We start from the raw sequence: 5163 nt of genomic DNA, 5'->3' as shown, positions 1-5163 counted from the left end.
TCACAGGAATGCTCACAGCTGCTGTGCGACAAGGAATGAACTCAGATCATCTGTATCAAGGTGTGATCAACTCCTGGGGCGGAGGCGGAAGGATTAGGGCAGAGATGTGGTTTGCTTTAGGTTCTAGTTGGGGAAGTCAGGTGGGTGGAGTAGGAGGATAGGAGTGGGGATGATGTTTAGATGGAATATAGCTTTTAGGAACAGGAATTTTGCCCTGTTCACTATACTAAGGCCAACCCCCTCAAAACTGTGCTGATCCACGGGAGCCACCACAGCCTGGCGAAGGATAGACACCGCAGGTCATGCAGAAACCCCAATATGACTAATGCAAAAAGCAAGAAAACACTTCCCCCAGTGGCACTGGGCTTCTTCCCGCCCTAAAGTCATTCCCTAGAGAGAGTGAGTGAAGTACACTTGCTAATCCAGGATGTTTTAATTTTCTGGTTTGCTCTTATTTTTGTCCCTAGTAGATACAGGAGGGAGAAACCTGTGCTGATATTCTCAGGGAACCTTCGCACAGAAACCTTGGAGACAACTTGGGACCTGCCCTGGATGGTGCTGAAGCCTCTTTCCCAAATATCCAGGGCTCTCAGCTCCTGCACTGGGAGCCCTTGGCAGCCTGACTTTTGCTCCCAAAGCAACAAGGTGCTAATACACACCGACTCGCTTCGTTTTGTCCTTCCCAGCCCTCCACTGCAGGGTGACAGCAGCAGGGAACAACCCTGGGGAGGAGGAGGATTTTGAAGGAAATTATGCACTTTGACTTACTTACCTGCAAGCTCAGCTCAGCAGCGGCACAGTGACAGCCTGGTGCATGTGCAGGCTGCTGCTGCTGAGTGCCACCCGCTCCACTTGTCAGAAGATGAGCACCAATGGAGCTGCTGGGCTCCCAGAGCTATGAGACCTGCTCTTGCGATAAAGACGGATTTGAATTTTTGCAGGTGTGCTGGGAATAGCTCCAAGCACGTCATCCTGGTCACTGGCCAGAGGAATTCACGGCTGTTATATCTGGGAGCCAGACAATGATTACAAATCAATGACTCCAACTCCTGGAGTGGTTCATCGTTAACCTGGGAATTTAGCTTCTACCCTGGCTCTCTCCATTGCCAGCTTCAGTTCTTGTAGCATCTTGAGTGTCTTACTCATTTAAAATCATCAGATAGGCATGGATGTAGCTGAGGAGGAGCAGGACAGATGCAAGGAGGCATGGTTGGACAGCTAAGGGGAGGGAGGGTTTCTGAAGGGGGGCGGAGCACCTTGAGGGTGAGCAGAGCTCAGCTGTAGGCTGGGGACCAATGCTGCCAGCATCCTCTCTGCTGCAGGGCTCCCACTGACCTCCTTGCTTGGCTGGTAGATGGCCCGTATTTTTGCCTGGCTGGACACAAGGGTGGTGGTGTGGGGGGAAGACAGCAACCACCTATGCCCAGCCAGACCAAAGCAGAGGTTATTTAGCAGGCCAGTGGGGAGGTTTTAATCATCCCAAGCATCCTGGGCCAGTCTATTCTCAATAATGATTTATAGCACTTAGCACTTTTACATGTTCTAAGCATTTTGCAGGCATTAACTGGGGGCTGGGAGACTGAGACCACTTCGGAGCAGGGACTGGCACTGCTGTCTCACCCAGGCGTAGCAAAGAGGTAGGGGTTCAAGGAGCAGGCTTCCCACAGCCTGCCTTCATTCACTGCTGTGCCTGCCCACCTGTGACTGTCTTCCAGCTGCTTGTCCCACCTCACAGTCTTCCTCCCAAACCTGGAGTATGTCTCTTAGGCAGATTTGCTTTAAAACTGCAGCCATCTAGCCACTGGCCCAGGGAACGTGGCTATTTCACCATCAGATACAGTAAATAATCACCACTGTCAGGCAGGGCAGCTAGGCAGGGAATTGGTCCCATTTCACAAATGAGGCAGCTGGCACAGAAAAGATAGCTAACTGGTAGACCTGTGAACATATTTCCCAGCTCCAGCCTTCTCTTCCTGGCCTTACAGTGCTATTTCCAGAGTATGGCTTAGACTTCAGCATGTTCAGAGAAGCTAGGAAGCTAAAAGACACCCCGACCCTCTGTACTACCAGAAACACTCCTTGGTTTGGATTTGGCTTATGCAAAATGGGTTGCCCAACACAAGAAACGCAGCCAGGTCTGCACCACCCCTAGATCTAACCTCTGCTGGATTTGTCATCACTGTAGCTTTTGTTGTCATCTACATGTGCTGCAGGGCTTTAAACTGGGGCTGGGATCTGCGGTGGCACACAGCAAGCTGATCCTCCGTGCAGAGGCTGCTGCAGAAAGATGGACTTTACAGGATGCTGTAAGGCACTGTGTGAAATGCCAAGCTGAAAGATGAAGTGAAACCTGCATGTTCCAACCCCGATGCTGCCGCTGCCTCTGCAGTCCCTTCCTGCGCCCCCACCACCGGGGACTGTCCATGCTCACCTTGGCAGCACAGCTGCAGCCAAGGGACTGAACACTGGGAGCAGACACCCAGCTGTGGCAGCAACAGGGAAGATGCAGAAGGGAGGGCAGGGGGAAACATGCTGGAGGAGATGGTAGTTGTCACCTCTGAGAAGCTTGAAGAGTTTGAAAAAAACCACCCAGGTTTACATATGGAACTGAAACTGTACCAAGGGGAATTAACTGAGAGCACTAAGTAGTGGCCACCAGCTATTTAAAGCTTCACATGCATGTGATGTGCAGCTGGGTATAGAGAAAGGGCGTGCCTGCAGCTTGCACAGACATGGCCCTGACAGCTTTAAAACAGGGCTTTTGAACACTGCTAGGTACAGCTGCAGCAGCCAAGAGGTCAGCATGGGCTAGAAACCACTCAAGAAACCAGGGAATAGCTGGGATGTTTGAAGTAGGAGCAGGGCATGACCGGTGCCCTTATCAGCCCTAGCTAAACAGCAAGCGGGACCAGAGCTAGGGTGTTTAAGATTATTTCAAGACCCAGTCAAGACTGGACAGGAACTGCAATGACAGTCTTGTGGACAGACACACAGAGCTATTGCACAACCTCAAGACAGGCTATGCACTTCTCAGCAAGAATTCAAACTAGCCGAGAGATGCATCAGTGTGGAAATGACCCCTGTAACATTCCTTGTTGGTCCTTTATACAGGACAAGTCTTGCTATACCGTGCCTTGGTTCCCAGGGAGGTTTGAAGCCAGAGCTGGGAATGTCTGCAGGTACTAGAGGAACCCAGGTCCTTCCACAAATGGGGCTCCTGGTTAGTGGCAACTGTAAGCTGAGTTGAGTTGTCCCATCCTCCTTCCTTCCACCCTTCACATCCAGACAGATCCTGCCTAAAAGCAATTGCAGTCTTATTTCACCAGTGCTGGCCTCCCTTGATTTTTGTTTTCAGAGCATGCACCACATTTTGATAGGGAGCAAAGCATCTCGAGTACTTTCTTATTTCCTAGCACAACCTTTGCAACAGCAAGTACAGCACTCTCCTGGCAATGGGTGTGATTGCTAACATGAAAGAGTCCCATTAAAGAAGTGTTTTAGCACTGGACTTTGGTTTTGGCCTTCAAACTCAATTTGACAGGATGAACCAGTGCTGCAGATCTCAGAAGCCCTCTGGCAGGCATTTCCAAGACCCCTGCCTGGCTCTGAGCTTCTATTTGAGGTCCTTTGCACGGCATTTTAACCCCTCTCAATGCTCCTCCCTGGGAACATGTCTCTAGTGCCCAATTGCTCACCGCAGAGACAGTTTTCTAACTGCCTAGCCTGAATTTGGTTTTATGGTCCTAACACCAGGCTTTACTACTTTGAGATAATTAAAGCAATTCCCTTCCTTTGCTTATATTGTTCCCTTGAAGGTATTTGTAGGCAGAATGCTTGTCCCTACTGAACCGTCCCTTTTCCACTCCACATGCTTCCCTCTGTGGTCCCTCCCATCCTCAGGTTGCTTTTATCAACTAATAGTTACTGCAGAATATAGCTGGGTCATCTTTCAGCTCCTCTGATCTCCCTTTGGGAGCAGGATCATCTCAAGACTCAAGAAAAACCCCGTCCTGCTGAGGAGCAGGCAATGGGCCACAGCCACCTTCCAGACATGCTGCCCTGGCTGGGGCTTGGAGAGCGCTGGGGAACCTTGGGTGATCCCTGCATGGATGCTGGGACTGATCTACTGATCTTGGTGACAGCAAAGGGTGAAGGGACCAGGAGAGGAGGAAAAGCTGGCAGATGTCCAGCTGGAATATTCGGGGGGGCCTGTCCACTCTGCTTCCAATCTGTTGCGGGGGTGATAGCTAATGAAATTTAACATATTATTGACCAGATTGCACTTTCTCTACCTTGAAAACGATCTTGGTGACTGCTGTGGGTTGTTTTCAATAGTTCTTGGTTTACAAGGTCTTTCTTTTTTTTATTAAAAAAATTAAAATCATTAAAATTTTTATTAAATTAAACCAAATGGACTTTGTTCTCCACTGGAAGCTGTTTATGTGACATCTGTTTTGAATAACTTTAAAACTCAGTCCATTCAACTGTTCAAAATAAAACAGTGAAATTACAATATTATTTGTGATTTAAAAAAAAAAAACAAAAATCAGGCTGTACCCACCTCCACCTGATTTACTCCCCAGGCATGAGCTTAGCCCTGTGTGCCCAGTGCAGCCCTGGTGCAGCTGGTTGGATTGATGTTTGCCTGGTTCGCACATTAAAACTACTTTGACAAATTACTGTTTTCTCAGATAAAAAAATGCAAACCATTAGTAAGTAAAGTTTGCAGTGTTTTTGGCATTAAATACATGGTGCTCTACATCAGACTAGATACCCAAGCTCACGTGGATTACCTAGGACAGCCTGAGCGGGGCTTAAGAGTTTCCCCGTACTGGGAATGCATGCCCAAGTGTTTCTTCCAGGATATTTAAAAGCTCTATATGCGTATCAGGGGTACGTGGGAGGGCTGCACAGACAAGCCCCTGATTGCCTTGCTGGCAGTCAATGATAGGGCAGATTCCACCTCTGTTCTGTGAGGGAACTGGAGGGGTTCCCATAGGTGACCCTGCTGCTCTGGCCTCCCAGTTCCCAGCCCAGCTCCCTCCAGCTGCCTGCCTGGGTGCCTGTGTCCTGCTTTCTCATAACCTCCCCTGCCTCCTCCTCCTCTTTATATATTCATGAAGCAGTAGTGACAGAAATAAAAGCTGAGCAAGCCAGAGCAGC

The sequence above is a fragment of the Falco biarmicus genome, chromosome 5 (genome assembly GCF_023638135.1).
Source record: "Falco biarmicus isolate bFalBia1 chromosome 5, bFalBia1.pri, whole genome shotgun sequence".
Classification (NCBI taxonomy): Eukaryota; Metazoa; Chordata; class Aves; order Falconiformes; family Falconidae; genus Falco; species Falco biarmicus.
The sequence above is the reverse complement of the archived record's forward strand: the minus strand, read 5'-3'. Positions refer to the sequence as shown.